We start from the raw sequence: 19,821 nt of genomic DNA, 5'->3' as shown, positions 1-19,821 counted from the left end.
TATAATAATTACATATTTATTTTGCTCAAACTGTCTGAATAATGGTGGTTAAGTCTTTGAGAATGGCCTGAGGGCCGAAACGTTGGAGAATTTTAAAGAATAAAAGTTGAGAGAAAAAAAGGATCAAAATTGTGTAATTTGATAATAAATCAAATATATACTTTTGTGTAATATTACATTCCCTCATATTTATAGAAAATTATAATAGGTATCATATAGACTATTCACACAATATTTACAAATATATAAATTAAATGATATCAAAATGAGGAATAGAAGAAAAAGAATAATAGCTAAAAAAATAAATAATACTGATTGAATGAATAAAAACAAATTAAATTAAATAACCTCTCGAACACAATCATTCCTATTTACAATACATGCATCCAGCCTTGGGAACTACAAACCGAACTCTCCCCCTACTTTAAGAGGAAAGAGCAGGACTCCAGAGATCCCGGCGCTTCTCCCTCAACCGCATCACTGGTATTAAAAGCCTGTGGAGGATCAGTGAGGGCACTAACCGCAGATGCTCAGACTAATTGCCAGAACTCCAATATAATTATTTACTACAGATCTCTGCTTTACTGCCGTATCAACCTGTGGGGAACATTGTAGTGATGGATAATTCTGAATAGGATTATGGTAAGGGATTTGGATGATGAGTGAGTTTCTCATGGAATAAGGTATTTAATAAAGTCTGATATAAATGAGATATTAAGGTTATTGTGTAGGTTACTGTTGGTAGCATAGTAAGGATCATTAACTATTGTTCTCAGGACTAATTACCCATAATTAATTATTACGTTTAAGGAATAATTAATAATAGTGCATCGATCGTTCATCTCATTAATTTTAAACCATATTGTTAATGTTGATCAAATCACATATTATCATTTATGTCCTATTAAATAACAAAAGATAAAATCTCCGGAGCTCTAATGGTATGTATCAATGTGCAACTTTATACAATAACCATAATAAATATTAAATACACCTCATTTTAAATATTATAGTAAATATATTAGTAAGTAAAAGTAATATGTATTTTATGCAATAATTTTTAAATGATTATATTTTTTGTAAATACTTTTTTTTTGTTTTAATTAATCCAAAATAGGTCATTACAGTAAAAGGTTATTTTGAACAGTTTAAATAGTATGCATTAAGATTTTTTCCCTGAATCCTATATAAAAAAAATTTGAGTTAAATCTACCTACTTTTTTATTGTAAGAATAAATTGTTGAAAATTAAGAGTAATGAGATAATAAGGAGAAGATTTAGAGACTTAAGACCACAAAACAGGAAAGGTTTATTGATGTGAAACATCCCTAATTTCTAGTGCAAAGTTCTCGCTAGTCACATTTTCGTAAATTTCAACTGCTTAAGAGATTGAAAGCTAAAATTGATGGTTGCTGCTTAGTAACAAAAAGCAACAAAAACAACTTTATGATTCCACTCGACTATTACAACATTGACTAGACAAATGGTCCAAACTTCCAATCCATTACAAAAGACTGATCTACAAGACTGTTATAAGGCCTATCTGGACATACGGAGTTGAGCCATGGGGTTCCACTAAACCATCGAATTTCTCTCGAATCTAATCCTTACAGTCCAAAATCCTTAATGCTCCTTACTTTGTCACAAATCAAATCATCCATTAGAATCTCGATGTCCCATATGTTGCCGATTTGGCCAGAACCAGATACCAATCCTTCCCTGATAAACTTCCCAATCACCCCAACCAACTCGTTTCTAATCTGGCTTCTCCTTCACTACCTAGTAATCCTCCTAGGCGTCTGAAAAGAAGATGGCCTCGAGATCTTCTCCTTTAGAAATGTTTTTGTAGTTCTATCAATGGGTAGATTCTCCACATGTTTGTATCATGTCATATTATCACTTACAGCAAATTTACTTGATGTGTATATATGTATACAGTTGTAAATAACAATAAATAAAGAATTAAAAAAAAAATGATTCCACTAACTTTTATACTTCGAGGAAAATCAACGTAGCGATAAAAGTATTAAGTATGTCGTTTAACTACTAGTAATAGGAAACCAACGATTAGTTTTAAACTTAAATTTGCAACGACGTATCGGAAGGTAGACTTTTCCTCTTACTTTCTCAGAACGAATTTAAGGCAAGGTAAAATTTGTTAGGTCTTGAACGAACTCTCATAAGCAAACTTCTGAAGAATCCAAACATCTATGAAAATGTATACTATAAAATAAGATTTATTAGGGAGAAATAAATGAAAAGGGAGAGAAAGGAGTGGAACTGGTCAACGAAGGAGTTTGAGAAAATGCCATCAGGCTAAGAGAGTTAGATAGGTATGTATGTTGAAGCACAGCCAAAGCAGACGACCGAGATAGCAAGAATAACGGCAGCCTAAAATTATTTTTTTTTTATTAAATAATTACTGCTCAAAACAAGCCAGATGCCTTTGCAAATATTCTATACGGGTCAACCATCTCACAAAGTTTATGGTCTAAGATGCGATCCTTCCCAAAGGTAAGGAATCGTATCCTTGCAAATACATCACATTTACAAATGATGAGGTATGCAATCCTGCAGATTGTTGACTCTGTCAGTCTCATTTTATGGAGATGCTTATTCAACTGACAATGTCTTGTGACCCATCTTAGAGTGCTCCTGTCACTTCTTTTTGGGAAGGAGCCCTCTTGGAACATCTTTTGACTGCTCTAGCCTTCTGGTATTCCTCCAAAATAATCCAGCATTGCCCACAGCAATCATTTTGATATGCCTCTTCAGATGATTGAGACTAATCCCACTACCTGAGAATTTAGTTAAAGATCACAAGAAACGTAATAAAACCCAGTCCCTGATATCATACGTGTAGTTTTCAAGAAATTGTCTGTTAAAAACTCAGTAACAGATTTAAGTATTCCTGATTCGAGTTCAGTATACTCTTTGTTAAAATATTCACCTATATTTATAATTACAGCTATCCTTGTACTTTTTTAAAACTATAAATAGACTCACTTAAGATATGGATTTATATTTTACAAATTAACCTGAATAAGGGACATGGCGAATGGTCGCGACTGCCGGTGCTAAACCTCCACGCCTTGTAGAGGCGACAGGGAAGTAGAGGCAGGATAAATAGAAGATCAACCCGAATTTCATCATATTGGGTGGTAACTAGTGAGCGTGGCATCTATAAAAAGGTGGGGTTCTTTGTTTTCATTTCTTTGAATAGATAGATCAATGGATTGACTAGAGTCAGTAAAAATTAGTACTATGATTTATTAAATAAATAATTGAATAATGCTTTTTCTATCCCAAAACTTGAATAGATAAAAATATTATTTTATTGTTCTAAAATATAGGATTTATACAATATTTTAAATTTTCTTATATTACTGTATTTTAATAACATACAAATTAAAATTTCATTCAATTATTGCACGACTGTTTAAACATTATTTCAAATAAATATTTCAATAAGGTTCATATATGAAGGTTTACACAACATAAAGTATATTACGAAAGAAGCAATAATTAGTGCACCCAAGAATAGCCTGCTTCCCCGGAGACCTCTGTTGGCAGCTAAAGGGGACGAAAATTTCCAACTGCACGTACTGTAGTTACTTCAATAGTTCAGGTTTTTTTTGAAAAGTTATGTTATACATGAGTGAGTAGAGCTTGAAACCGTTCCCCGACCAGGGGAGAAGGATAGGAAGAGAGAAATAAAGCCTACAACCATTTTGCCAATTTATGAACCCACATCGGAGCAAGTGTGTCTCATTTTTTTTTACAAGATCGCCTTTCCTCTCAGCACCTCACCATTACTGTATTATCATCATCATCATCAATAAAATAAGCTTCAGTTATCATGATTCCCTAACTGATTTAACAAAAATGTTACTCTTTTGGCAATTCCATAACCGCTGTGAAGCTTTTTCCTTTCCCCCCTCCTCTATCAATACAATCAACTCAATAGTTTCTATTTTTTAATATAATTTTCCAGATAGTCCACTACAGCACCCTTATTAAAAAGGATTCAGTGCCTGCCATTCAGGTGAAGGCATTGAACCTTTTACAATGAGATTTTGGTCTTTACGCCAGGATTCATATCTAACATATAAGCATCCCGGTAATACCCCAAATAATTTCAGCTATAATGTAATATAAAATGAATCTAATTATTTATTAATTAAGGGTGAAATATAGCATTATGGATATCAATGAAAATGACAATGTATCTACTGATAAGATTGTCGATCCTGAATATGTAGGCAGAGCCACGAAACGTTGATGAAAAATATATGAAATAAAGATAAAATTAGTAAGGCGTTTTAACAGAAATACCTGATGGAATAAGAAACAAGGCTTTATTTAGGGCGAACTGTAAATCATTATCTGTTAACAAATGTTAAAAGGTCACTTTACAACCAATACATACATATGTATAACACTGTGGAGATGGGTTTAACATTTCAAAAACAAACTTTTCGAAAGGTTGTTATAAAAAATACAGGTCATTAGGGAGCCGTGAAGTTCCGCCGGCTGACGGAGGTCCAACCTCCCCAGGCCATGATTAATGGATTCGACTTAAACACCGACTTGAGTAAGTAATTTTTTAATTAAAAGTACCCCCCCTTTCCCGACAGAACGAAAACATCCTAAATGCTTAATTAAACACTCTCGTCGAGGAAGATCCTGGGAGTCGACTTTATTATTGAGAAATTCAAAAGGGTTCGGTCCTGGTAGTAGAGCCTGGATTGGGAGATCTTGGAGGCTTAGGGAGGAGGGGGGTTTGTTCCATTTCGGCGGCATCTTTTCTCTCCTGGAAATAAGAGGCAAACAATACTCTCCACCCAAACAGTTTGGACCAGTGTCTCTTTGCACGATCGAGAATTTATTCATATCATTTGTTAGTTTACTATTTATTTTTAATTTTATGTTTCTCTGAGGGCTCCACTAAACCTTCGGATTCCCCTCGTATTCAATCCTTACAATCCAAAATCCTTCGTAAATCCTCAATGCTCCTTACTTTGTCACAAATCAAATCATCCATCAGAACCTTAATGTTCCCTATGTAACTAATCTAGCCCGAACCAGATATCACTCCTTCCATTATAAACTCTCTAACCACTCAAACTCCCTAGTTTCTAATCTTGCATCCTCTTCCATTCCTGACAATCCTCCGAGGCGCCTGAAAAGAAGATGGCCACGAGACCAGCTAATGTAAAATGTCATTAGAGTGCTACCAATGTGTAGTTTCTCTACACGCCTGTAACACTCCAATTTAACTTAGATCAGATTTACTAAATGTATTATAATGTACAGTTGTAAATAGCAATAATAATGTTTCTCTGAATGATGGTTGATATCTCTTTTTGTCTTATAGCCCTGAAGACATGAAACTCAAGTCGAAACTTCGGCACGAATAAATATTTTTTTGTTTATTTGTTTTTTTTCTTTTGCTGACCGCATTCCCCCGACCATTTTCCCTACTTATTAATCCGCGGTCAACTATCTACACTTCATTAAAAAATTACAAATATTTTTATAAAAATTCAGGAACGGTTCAAACTTTGGAAAATCATACTAAATAATAAAAAATCCCAACACATAACATTCACACTCTGTCTTTCTACAAGTCCACTAGTATACGACAACAAACCGATCTCGCAAACTAACTTAGTAAAATACCTAGTACTGACTTCCGATAGAACGATGACATGTGGTCCTCATGTGAAGCAGACACGGGTTACGTTAAATTAGCGCCTCAAGCTCCTTAACTCTGTATTTCACCGTAAAATTGAGACATAGACTACAAACTTATTTACTGAAACCCATTTGGACATATGTTACACAAATATATATGACAGCCAAACAAACTCGCATAAACAAACTAAGAACATTTCAATCAAAACCACACGTGGGAAGTGTGAAAAAAAACTCTAAAATAAAATATGTCTAATTATGTTGATCAATATGGTTTCTTACGTTCAAATATATATCAAATAATCAAATAACCTATAAACTAATTAACAATAATTGGTTCTCCCATCACACAATATATGTGGGCCACAGACCAGAACATACAGGCGTTATTCCGGCACTGGGAAATAGTGCTGAGAAATATGGTGAGGACAATAATCTAATTGACTACTATGAATCTGAATATAAATATATTTTTCGAAAAAAAAAATGAATTTAATGATCGAAAAATTAAGATTTATACTTTTATATCTGAAAATTGAAAACAAAATTTATTACATTTTTATTTCCATTCACTTTCCAACCACGCTGCGTCAGATTACACAAATCTCCACAGTACCCCAGTAACAAACATGCTGCACACAGACGCATACCTACTATACAACACCACACTAAAATATCATATAAGACATTTCAAAACTAACCCTACCTCCACACCAATAAACTAGTACAAGATAAGGCTACCATGAACGACAACATGCACCTAAGACTAAAAAGGAGCTGGACGAGGGATCTTCATAGCTAACTAATTCTGAAATCAATTCTGAAGTCTCTATCATACCGTTCATGCTATGTTTTCGTTATTTAGCAAGATATCACATTTTCTGGTCGTCTTCAATCTAAAGACCGCTGTAAATCAATAAATATAGTAAAAAATCTGCATCCACTTACACTCACTGAAATTACATTTAGACTGCATATGATCATAGATGTAAATAATTCTTTAAAAATGTAAAAGTTGTGCTATTGTTGCAGGACCTTCTCTGATCATCTCCTGTAAATTTGAAGTGAATCAATGTGATTCGTGAGCTATACATTTAGTGAGATGTGCCTAACGGCGATATTGTTTCCGCAGTAGCAACACATTTGTGTGTCTTCTTTTTTTCATGAGAAGGCCGTGAGCGAGTCGATTATGGCCTAGGACAACCTCTTCTCTCCGTGGCAGCTTCCAAGTTCTTGCTTGATGTCTCCTTAACCTTTCTTAACTTGTTATATTTTGTGTTGAACTATTTGACTTTCCACTCTTGCCATCCAATTTCTTTCCGAGAAATGATATCTTTGCAGGTTTATGATGTTACTTGAAGAATGGTATTTAATCCTATTGCATATTTAATCGTATTTTTTTATTTCAAGTTATCCCACAATGAACTCCTTACTTTGTCACAAATCAAATCATCCATCAGGACCTTAATGTCCCATATGTTGCCGATTTGGCCAGAACCATATAGCAATCCTTCCATGATAAACTCCCTAACCACTCAAACCCCCAAGTTTCTAACCTTGCATCCTCTTCCATTCCTAACATTCCTTCGAGGTTATGTAAAATGTCATTAGAGTGCTACCAATGGGTAGTTTCTCTACACGCCTGTAACACTCCAATTTAACTTAGATCAGAATTACTAAATGTATTATAATGTACAGTTGTGAATATAAATAAATAAACATTTAAAAAAAAAATTCTGCTTCAACTCTATTATTAAAGGGTGTGTTGAAAATTGATCTCTTAAGGATTTGAGGGCAGATTTAGGGTCAGAATAGATGAACTTATCAAGTAACCAATCTGCACTTAAGCTACAGAGAATTTTTTTTTAAACCACCCATAACAATGATGTTTTTACACTATATAATGTTGTTCGTTTCCTGGTATATTTCTAATAAAATTATTATCTATACTAGATGATAAATTATATATGAGTTATGATAGTAAAAAAATTAATCAATTTTCTAAAATTATAATCATGTATACATAGTTTTCAAGTTTTCAAAGTTTCGGAGTTTTTTTTTAGACAGTGGTAACGATCTTCACGTCATATTTTTTGTGGCTTCTCCTTAAATTTTGTGTTTTTGAGTTCTATTAATTTTCTTGAGACTAAGTGGTGTATTAATGTATAAAATCATTTTGAAAAATAATATTAATGCAAATTAATTTAGGAGGCCTCTATATTAATAAAGAATTTTTCATACAATTTGAATTTTCAGATAACAATTAAGAATAAATATATTGTAAATTTGGATTTTAATGATGTATAGAGAAGCTTCTATTTAATGCATTTGTAAATCCTGCGGAACGAATGATAAGTACAAATCGGTGTGTATCATGTCTTAGGCGATTGATACAAGCACTTGGTACATTTTTAATTTTAATTAATATTATTCTAAAAAATAAATAAAAAAAGTAACCACAAAATTCAAAACAGAATGTAAACAAGCCAACTGTGTTAGTTAGGAACCTTTTAATCTGATAAAATAAAAAAAATCTATTATAAAAAAAGTCAAAAACAAGAAGCATTACATTGCCTTATAGATTTATATTGTACCTTGAGAACCTTATATTGTAAGTGGCGAACCAGTCGAACCGATGACAATAGTTGCAGAAGACGGCAGTCCGCAAGCTGCAGCGTTCGAGAGGCTGCAGACCTCTCCAAACTCCACCAAGTCTTCTCAATAGGAGTTTGGATTGCTATTGAGGAGTTCAGAGGGTTCGTCAATAACAGAGAGGCAAACTTTTATCAGATAGAAACTACTTTATTTGTCATTGTTCGCTATTACTCGATACAGACAAAAAAGATTCAAAGAGAAAGTAATTATTAGAGTTAATATATAAAATAAAAATTAAAATTCAAGAAGCTAAAAATAATGCCTGTAAGATACATTAGAATGGTTTTAAAGGAAAACAATTGAGTTAAAATCGGCCCAAATATAACCTACTCATGTTTTGAACAGCTGTAGCCTTTTTCATGTCAAAATAATTGGGCAAAAATTTTACCTGTCTATTTTCAAAATAAAATAAGGAAATTAATTAAAAAGGTAGTTCAGGAGGGATTTCGGGGTCTTAAACTATTATCAGTACGCCATGTTAAGACCAGAGGTCCCAAATATTGCCTACACAGCCAACTTTATTTTGTTACAAAGGTAAGATCAAAATTAAATTTCAACACAATTCAAATCATAAAAAAACTATTAAAGAAGGTATTGATGTCATGTGAATAAATTTAGAAGGTTAGTTTTCTGCTATGTATGCTATATAGACTTAATCGGGATGCCAGGATAATCGCTGAAGGCAATTATCCAAAATAAGGTAATTAATGAATTATATATTGAGTCCTAAAAAACTATTATTATGATTGGATTCTTTTCCAAAGGCTATTTGTGTGTTTACCAATTTACTAATTAAATACCTTTATATTTATAAAATGTTGTTACCATTAATTATATAGTATAATAAAGGGTGGTATATTGGGTTATATAATAGTACATAAACTATATAAAGAGATTAACTATTTATTTACAATTTATTAAAATGATTCAAATGATTCAGATAAAGGTTGCCATAAAATATAGATTATTACATTATTACTTATTAGTTAATTTTGTACTTATAGCTGCTGATTTCATGGGATGTAGTCCCGTAGGTGTCGTTCATAAGGGATGTCCAGGTCTCGTGGCCCTTCTCACGACTTCGTCTTGTCCAAGTGCATCTTCTAAGCCTGCCTCCTGACTGTGGTCCTCACCCGTCTAAGCCTTCCTGTGGCTTTTACTGATCTAGATTTCTTGTAATTTTCTCCCACTTCCATTTTGGGGCGTTACCATATTTTTGAATCTCATATTTGATTGGGCAGGCGTTCCGCTCCCCAGGCCCGAGAGGGGGTAGTAAAGTTTGACATGTCCTTTGACATCCCTCGTCCAACCTGTCATTTTTGTTAGAACACCTAAAGGTTAGCCAATCTAATTTTCTCAGGGGACTTTGGTAATGTGACAAACTTAATACAGATGTTTTCATATCCGGGGACGCTAAAAGCTTCGCAGAAGGATATCCTGACCAGGTATAGGGGCAGATGACGAAATACCTTAATAACTTAATAATACCCAGGATTGTCAAAAGTTCAATACATAGCACTTCAAATTCTGGCCACTCATACACGCTGTCATACTCACCGCACAATTAGTGGACATAAGGTTGACACATGAAGGGAAAATGAATATTAAGTCCCTCATTCATACAAATGTGAAAACCGGCCTCCTCTGACACTTGGAGGTCACTGGCATTCCAACATCAGCAGACCTGTGAATCCCGTGCATTGGTTCCATAGGATAGATTGAGGTAGAACTGCCCTCTTATCCAATTTCGGCTTGGATATTATTGGAAGTATATCGTGACCTCACCAATATCAAGTTAAAGAGACAAATACCCAAAAATTACAAAGGAACGTACAAATTAAATAAGAATAATAAAAATTTATAGACAATTAATGGAAATGGAAAAAATAACACATACAAAGAAGACATATAAATTAATGTTACACTAAGAGATGGAAAAGAAAAAAAGAGGGATGGAATAAATAACGTACCAATGAGACTAGAAGTCAGAGACAAAATGAACGGTTCGCAGGATGTATTGAGGAGAGTGGGGATTGACAGTTAAAGTACGTTACATTGTAAAATAATTATTTTTACGTTTAATTGTACATCTTTTTAATTTTTTATTTACTTTTCTCATTCATGTTTACATCACTTAAGTGTTTGTATCTTTTTTAGCCCTGATGAAGCCCTGCAATGTGGGGCGAAACGTTGGCTCAATATAAATAGTTTAGTCGATATTTATTATTACATACGGTCAACCATCGATCTTCCAGTATTCTTATATAGTTGTTTTTATTTTTTACAATGTGGGTTTAATGAGGTCCTAACAATATTTTTCTCACTAATTCTGATTGATAATTAGTAATAAATTGATAAATTTAACGATAGTAAAATAAGTAAACAACCATGATTAAATAAATTAAAATTTAGTCAGTAAAATAAATTATTTTGAACACATTCCTGCTGTTTTAGTTGTAATTTCGGTTATTAATGATAATGAATATTAAACTTACCTTTCTATTCTATTTTATGTTGTTTTTTTTTTAAATGGTACTGATACAAAAGGTATTGAAAGCATTTATGGCGCGCTTTTTGAAGGGGGCCCAGCGGTGGACACACAATAGTACAAATCAAAGCTACCCGGTGGAAAAACCCTTTTCTTCTTCAAATAGAACGTGTAAAGGTCAGTCAACAGGGTTTTTGTAAAGACCAACCGGCGGGGTACAGGAAAAAGTTAGCCTCCTGCTAACAAACTTGTTACAAGGATTAATGCAAGCTCTCGGGCAAAAACTGATAATTGGCCGGTAGCTACACGTTTAACAAAAAATCTACCTTACACTACCGGCTTTAAATTAGCCAGGGCTCAACTCGTTCCAAGAACAGTTAATACGGAATGTTTGCCATTCTTCATCGCCGTTCGACCAGCTTCCAAACTATTGATGAGCTTGGGCCAAATTGCTCCCTTCCTTCTTTTTCCTCTTTTATTATTCCTGTTTGGAGCCTTCAAAGGATTTTCCAGCACGCTCTATTTCATTGTTTTGTTGCCACTTTACATGAAATGTCCATTTTTATTATTTCAACAATTCCAAGTTATACCACTTTTTGTTTTTTACTACTGTTTAATTTAGATATTCCCCGAAGTAAAAGTTGGGGGATATTACCCAAAGTAATTATTATGGTGATAAGCTGGTTTAAATAAAGAATTACTTCATTTAACATAATTTGCTGGTAATGATGGAGTGGACTGTATTTATAATAAATTGATATCATGCTTTTCAAATGAAATAACCTATATTCTCTTTTAAGCTTTCTGAAAAAAATTGTTACATGGTTTGAACAAAAGTGGTTACAATATATGTTAGTTTGTTAATTATATATTTGATTTCATTATAGTTGTATGAACTATGCCTTCAACCGCATTGTAAGACACACTTCACTTTTGGTTAGCTGGTTGGGTTTGAGTGGACTGTATAATTGAAAAATGAAACATGATTAAATGTAATAAAATTCTATTGTTTTATGTTACAAGAGGTGTAGGGGGTGACCGAAAGGAAACATTATGATTAGATTGTTAGTAGAATTTTGTCTGACTGGGCTATGGAAATTATAGATCTAACATTGAGATGGTTGATGATGATGTGGATGTTAACTATTGCCATGTTGACTTACTTCTTTCTTCCCCCCGCATCTCCAAGCCTCTCCTCCCTCTGCTGCTGGGAACCACTCAAGTAAGTCTACTCACTCATGTAGATATTAATGATCAGTGAACAAAAATAAAGGATGGACGCTTCTCTGGTTGAGACAAGATGGCTATCACACACTCCTCTAGGTTGGTTCTCTTCCACCAAGAGCGCTGGAGGAGGCAAGCTTTTGATGCTGGCCACATGGGCGCTACTGGTCCAATACAGGGAAGCCTTTCTGATTCAACCTTTCCGTTGCCGTAGGTTACCGGAACAATAGTGATTGATAAATGTATGACGGTTGAAGGTTGGTTGTGGTGTGAGTGTTAGAATGGAAGAAGGGTTCTCTCTTGTTTCTTTCTCTTCATCCCTCTGCCGCCGCCGTCTCTCTCGCCTGGGTGAGATGTTTTACTCCCTCATGACCATTATCAGAAGAGACCTTCTTGAAATGTTCTATCTCTTTCTCCCACTGTACAGGTCAAGATGGCTGCTCTGTTGGTTCTGACCCCTTTGTTTTTGCCACTAGATTGGTTCATGAATTTCTGTTCTGGAGTGAGGGGGTGCCTTGCTTAAACAACTACGTTTATGTTTTCAGATTATAATAAGCCGTTATTATACCTCCCTTTTTTGATAATGTTCACTATCCTTCCAATAGATTGTATATGATATAGTATATAGTAGGCCATGAACTATATAAATGGAAACACAATTTTTGAGTATTTTTTTTGTTATATGAATCTTAAGTTGGAAATCCGGTAGCCCAAGCAGCAAGAAACAATACCACGGCGTTTGGAGAAGGTTATTGCAACGAACAGACCATTCGCCGGTGGTTTGAATTTTTTTGCTTGTGACACAGATTTGGATAACCAAGCCAGAGGAAGACCTCCACTAGCAATTGACGGCGATGAGGTTACTGTGGAAGCAAAGCCATACCAAACGGTCAAATAACTTGCAGCACAACTTAATACAAGACAGTTTATCGACACTAAAAGACCATTGGTAAAATAAAAAGAGGTAGATCATAAGTATTTTATGGACTTAATTAGCAACAGCGTTATAAAACTGCTTACTAGGGAAAAAACTAAACATTTCTCGAAAGGATAATCAGGTGTGGTGCCAAGTACTTTGTAATCGGCAACCGGTGTCAGTCAAGTGGTTAAGATTGACAAAAGACCAGGACACATGCCAAAACCAAATTTGGATCCAAAAAAATTGGTTTTTGTCTAGTAGTCAATTACACGAATAATTAATTTCTTCTTTTTACCCAGAGGTGAAACCATCGCATCCATATCTTACTGCAGTGATGTTCACAGAATGCGTAAAAACTACCGTCTTTTGGTTATCGGAAAGGATTTATACACTTTCACGAAAATTCCAGAATCTCATGTTTCACGAAAGGAAGTAAAGAAACTGAACGAAATATTTTACGAAGTCCTTCCACACCCACCTTGTTCTCCAGACTTATTTTCAACATATTTGCATCTGTTTAGAAATTTTGAAAACTTCCTTAGAGGTGAAATCTAAAAAAAAATGATTTTGTGAAATCTAAACGCATTTTCTCACTCCATTTTTTTTTATTTTTGTTTTTACCGAAACCTGTACTTTTCTGTTGTGGGGAAATGCTGGGTCTAGTTTTATTTCTCTGGCAGTCCAAAGAAATGAAAACTTAACCTCCCTCCCCCATAATACTTTGAAAAGGAGTGTATCGTTCAGATAACCCCTCCCTCTTTGTTTGTTAGAAATGACCTGGGAGAGAATAAAGAAAAAATAAATAAAAGTTTGGTGGCAAAAATGGGTTCAAAAATCTTGCCACAAAAATGTTGCCATGGCAAAAAGTTCAAAAAAACTTGCCAATACTGCCGGCCAGTATTAAATAAATAAAAATACCTTTTATTCGAAGGTAAGTTGGTAAAAAAAAAAACAAAAAAAAACTTCAAATAGCAGCATAAAAACAAGAAGGTTATATCTCCAGATTATACAAAAATTAATGGAAGAACTTAAAAAAAAAAAAAAAAGATGACCAAATAACGCATTTCTACAATGATAATGTTGGAAGAATATAGTTGACCGTAGATTGGAGGAAGATAGCCCGAGTGGCGGTGTAAGAGTCAAGTTCTGCAACCAAGAAAGTTGGTAGCAGAATTGGATTCTTACTGACTTGACGAACCCCTGAAAAGTGAGGCAAAACGTTGGTTAGCAATAAATAGTTTTCTTTTTATTAGTTTTATACCTTTATTGACCGCCACCCGAACTATATTCTTCCAATTTAAATGATAATATTTACGAAAAAAAAAATTAAACGCTATTGAATAACAAACAAAGGTTTATGGTTGGAAGCTGTAACTCACAATCTCTGACTTCGCTGTGCGATCACGTCTTCCGTTTCGTCCTCGACGAACTGGTGATTTAGTAAACTGTGCCCCTATTTCCCACTGAGGGGTGAGCAATTTTCATTTACACTCACTGTGACTAATTGTATCTGGGGACTTGGTCCGTAACACTTATTTAGACTGACACAGACTGTAGGGACCTTGTCCTAAGAACTGGCTATCTGTGAGGACTGGTCTCATCAATATAACAAATGAACAATGTCAACGTTATGTGTGCACGTACATAAATATATAACATTAATTATTCGTATATGTATACGTACGTATATATAAAGAAATATGTGTACACTTAAATTACATTTTTTTTTTATTTTTCGCACTGTGACCACAATAAAAAGATTGTTTTGCTTCTTTTTTTAATTGTTGAGATGAAGAAAAACTTCTTATAATAATAAACAATAAGAACGTATTATTGTTCCTTTATTGACAATAATTTAAATAAAGTAGATGTAAACAATTTTAAAATATGTATGATTGTATAAATGACGAGATTTCAATATGGAAATAAAAAATATGACAAATATGTGGATTGTAAAGGTGCATGAGTATGGGATAATTGCTCCGGAATGTTGTACAGGAAAAATATAGAATAGGTTATATTCTATTTGGAATTTTTTTTTCACCTCAACAATTTAAAAAAATATATATAATCAAACTTCCTAGAAAGAAAATCCAGAATTAAAATCTATTATGATTTCCCTTCAATAAAAAAAATATTTCGAAATTTAATTAATATAATTACATTTGATATACATTAGGTAATACCAATGCTTTTTTAACTTTAATTAGTTGACATTATCATTAGTTGGTATTACATTATCGATAGAAGAAAAAAGGAAATCGATACAGAGGACCTCCATATTTTCGCTACTAATGGGAAGCCAACAGTGCTCGGATGAATCATCGCTCGCCAAGGACTTTCATTTCCGGAGCGACATCTGCGATCGCCGGGAAATTAGTTGGGAACGTGAGCAGTAACCGGGGACATCGTCAGTACGGGGGCCTTGGGGGGGAGGAGGGGTGAAGAGGGGATGAAGGTTGTTGGGTGGGGGCGAAATACTCCGATCACACGTGCTTCAAACTGTTGACGTAGTGCGGCCTGTTTGCTCAGCACTTCAAATCCCGCTGTTCGCAGGCTCTCTTCATGTCCCAGGCAAACAGGGCAGGAATAATCTTGACCGAAACAATACGAAGAATCGTCCAATGGCAGGCCGTTGGTGGCCTCCCAAACCGCTCTCCAATCTATTGACAAGTTGACTGAGTAAATACCGCGCAACCGATCTGCGAGTGACATCTCTCAGAAAATTAGTGTGCACCCTCTATGTGCCCAAGCCCTCAACTCATTAGTAGTTGTAATGTATACACGCCTCACTACGAGAGGGCTGAACATATTTCTCTTTTCCCTACTACACTAAAAATAATGATTAGAAATATTCACTAATTTTGGGCAATGATATTGTCGAACTATGCCAGTTAGAACTAAAAACATAAATATATCTTTGCTTTTCTGGAATAATAGCACATCACATAAACATTTTTTTTAGTTTGTATATTATTGGACGTATTTAAAAAAATAGTTCCTTAGTCTAGGATTACTATCTCTATTTAAGTTGTCCTACAGACTTTCCTTAAGCAATTATAGTTGCTGCATACTAACTCCTGTCGACGGTACAATATATAGAATACTTCAAACACAAAATAAATTGACAATTAAAGAAAGTGGCAAATTGTTAAATAAGTCACTAAGTCATATGTGCCACTATTTATATTTATAATTGCCGCAAGATTAAAGTTTTAATTATCATTGACCATTTGTTCAAAGAGCAAAGTTGATACTACTTTTAAGTTCAAAAAAATTATACCTAGGAGTTTCTATCCTTTAGATACAAAACTACAGCTGATGTAACATTGTGCTATGTATCGAGGCATTAGCTATTATTATAACAATAAGTCGTTTATTGAGGCTTTTTGCCATCTGTCCCTTATATCAGGTCAGGGTAGGAGTTTTTCGAAGAACCTCTTACCTGCGTCCATGGATATGTGCACATCTATGTTTAGTTTGCCACATTCGCTTATTAGATCTACTAGCTCTTGACACTTAAAGACGACAGTTTTTGACGAGGGATCGGAATCCAATTAAGCAGGTGCAGGCCCTTCCTGAAAATGTCAAACTTTCCCACCCCCTCTCGGGCCTGGGGGGGGGGGAGACGCCTACCTAGGGAACGTTCTGTCACCTATGGCCAATGAGGAATTAGATCCCAAAATAAGGTAACGTGCCAAAAGGGAAGTGGGAGAAAAGACACAGGAGAACTAGATCAGGAAAAAGTACAGTGAACAGGAAGGTTTAGACGAGAGAGGACCAGGCTTGAAAGAGCGAAGATGCACTTCGACCAGCCGAAGTCGTGAGAAGGCCCACGAGACCTGGACATCCCTTATGAACGACACCTACGGCACTACATCCCACGGCATCAGCAGCTATAAGTATAAATTAATCAATAAGTAATAACATAATAATCGATATTTTATGGCAAACATTTATCTGAATCATTACAATCATTTTAATCATAGTAATAAATTGTAAATAAATACTTAGTCTCTTTATGTAGCTTATATACTATTATATAACCCAATATTATATTATATAATTAATAAGACAGTAACAACATTTTATAAATATAAAGGTATTTAATTGGTAAACTGGTAAACATACAAAAAGCCTTTGGAAAAGAATCCAATTATAGTAATAGTTTTTACAGAACTCAATATAAATTAATTATTTAACTTATTTTTGGATAATTGCCTTCAGCGATTATCCTGGCATCCCGAATAAATCTCAAGGCAGTATATAGCAATTGGTAACTTTTTTTTATTTAGTGTTTCTAGTATTTCAGGTTTTATTATTTTAAAAGCATTTTATTTGCTTACAGACTGAAAGTTTAGCTTGTTAAAAATTTTTATTTAAGGATCCACAGATTCTGAGCTCTAAAAGGAACTAAAAACTAATTTCTGATATGAAAACAATCAGGACTTATGGAATTGAGTTGTGAGAAATGCTAAATTTTCGAACGTTTTTCTTCTTAATTTTATTTTCTATTAAATCTTTCATTCTCAAATTTTTTTCGAACAATAGTCAATTCCAATAAAACCATAACCTCGACATCCCTTATGTCCCTTGACGTTAATTTTTTCAGATTTTCAAACTTTTATTAGAACCTTATTCATCACCTTAATCCCTTAACACTGTCCCTATCTAGCCCGAACATCCCTATGTTCCTCCTCGAAGGCTATAACGACAGTGGCCCCGATATTTGTAGTGAATTACTACAGGAGGTATGGTCAGGTTTTCCACACAATTCCTGAACGTATGCTCTCCTTGTCCCTCTATTTATTACAAGAGCCTGGTGGATAAAAGTCAGTTATTTCACCACAATTTTTTATTGCTTTAATGAAAACTATGCAGTTACTAGTAGAATTCGTGAGTCTTCCAAGTGTAGCTACGGAGAGAGAAAAATGACGGCTTGTTCATAACTTAAAAAAAAAAATCATTTTCTTTTTAAGCTTTCTTTATAACGTTTATCTTTGCTGTATTAATAGTTTTTATTATATTATCCAAAACAAATTCAAAAAATTTTGATACCTAGTTATAGATTATAACTAAAATAAACTTCTTTTAATTTGAGTACTAATAGACATTTATGCTGGTGACTATATAACTAAATAAATAACCAATGGTTCCTGAGATATAGATTTCTCAAAATACATTTATCAAATACTGATTTTTCAGCACATTTTTTGTGAAATGTTTTTTAAAAAGTATATCTCGTGAACCATTGTACATTAATAGCTCTTTTGTGGCTTTCACTTTAGCACATTCACTCGTCTTTTTCTGTTTTATTCTGCTATTAGTGGTTTTTTTTTCTAGTTTTGTTGGGTATTTATAAACATTATGGAACTCCGAATAAAAATAATGATATAATTTTTTATATAAAGATTATAATTTTATAAAATGTTTTTATTTCACTTAAATTTACTTGGCAATTTTCGTTTTCTCACGTAGTATGGAATTACTTTTAATAATAATTCATTATGCTAAAATTATTATTTTTTATTTTAATTTATTATGCTTAATTATGTGTTTAAATTAATTTTAACTTTATTGAACATTTGCCATAATGTTGATTTTTTTTTTAATATTTTAAATACCCACTAGTTTCTAACCTTGCTTCCTCTTCCATTCCAATCCTCCGAGGCGCCTGAAAAGAAGATGGCCTCCTGACCTTATATTGTAAACTGTTTTTAGAGTTCTACTACTGCTGTATCATATCATTATGTCATTATCATCAAATTTATTTGTTGTATTTTTTATACAGTTGTAAATATCAATAAATAAATTTTAAAAAAATATGTTTTAAACCGTAATATGTTTCTAATTATTATTATTTTTCTTATTGTCATTTTATTCTATTTATTATTTTTTCCTGTATATACATTGAATGAATGAACACTTACAGCACTAATATACATTGTTCTTAATTGTGGCAGCTTTTATTATGTGTCTATAACAACAAAAATATTACCAGTATTGTACCTTCAAGTTCACTAAGCTTTTATTTGTATAATAAAACTTCTTTATTTCCTTATATTATATTCAGCTATGAAATTTAACCTAAAAATATTGTTTTTTTTTTTTTTTGTTTTTTTAGGAATAACGTAGATTGAAACCGCAGCCACAATGAAGTGTGTGCCATTTTCCAGATATGAGGCTGAAACATACTTCTAGAATCACGCGAAACGAACATTAATTACTTTATCTCTCCAATTTTAAGTTAATTGTTTGCAGTGGCACATGAGGAAAAACTGGCCAAAGAAAGTCAAACGATCAACATCACACAGTTGAGGAAACATTGCTTGTACTCTGACTGCTGAGAGCATCCAATTGTTTTATATCTGCATAAATTAGTCAGCCGATAATGAGTTAGCACAATTTGATAGTTTGGTCGCCGACATATCACACAATCACAATCGATCTTGTTTGGAAACCACAAGTGATTTTAATTGAGGAAAGTATTTGTGAGTGCTCACTAGCACTATTTAACTTAGATTTCACATTACTTTATTTAGAAATACTTTAATTATACCTATAATTATATAATACCATATTATATCAATACACCCCATCTATAATACTTATATAATATATAAGTTTAACATAATTTACGTATATATACTCACATATGTACACAATAAAAAAAGAAAATTCCTTTAACAATAAACACCAGTACAGGTAAAACACTGCAAAGTACCATATAACTACTGATTATTAATTCAATGATGATTTTATATATAACAAAATAAATAAAAATAACATAAAAAATACATGTACTTGTCTGCAATAGTTGTAATTTTGATTAAACAAT

At 33.5% G+C, this 19,821-nt stretch overlaps 1 protein-coding gene across 1 annotated transcript in view; it reads right to left on the bottom strand.

Annotated features, from left to right (window-relative positions):
- The window catches only part of LOC112210673 (uncharacterized), a 514,713-nt gene that overhangs the window by 85,611 nt on the left and 409,281 nt on the right, over positions 1 to 19,821 (bottom strand). The gene's annotated exons all lie outside the window — the stretch shown is intronic.

This window comes from Halyomorpha halys, unplaced genomic scaffold, assembly GCF_000696795.3.
Source record: "Halyomorpha halys isolate HHAL.00 unplaced genomic scaffold, Hhal_1.1 Scaffold225.1, whole genome shotgun sequence".
Lineage (NCBI taxonomy): Eukaryota > Metazoa > Arthropoda > Insecta > Hemiptera > Pentatomidae > Halyomorpha > Halyomorpha halys.
The sequence above is the reverse complement of the archived record's forward strand: the minus strand, read 5'-3'. Positions and strand labels throughout refer to the sequence as shown.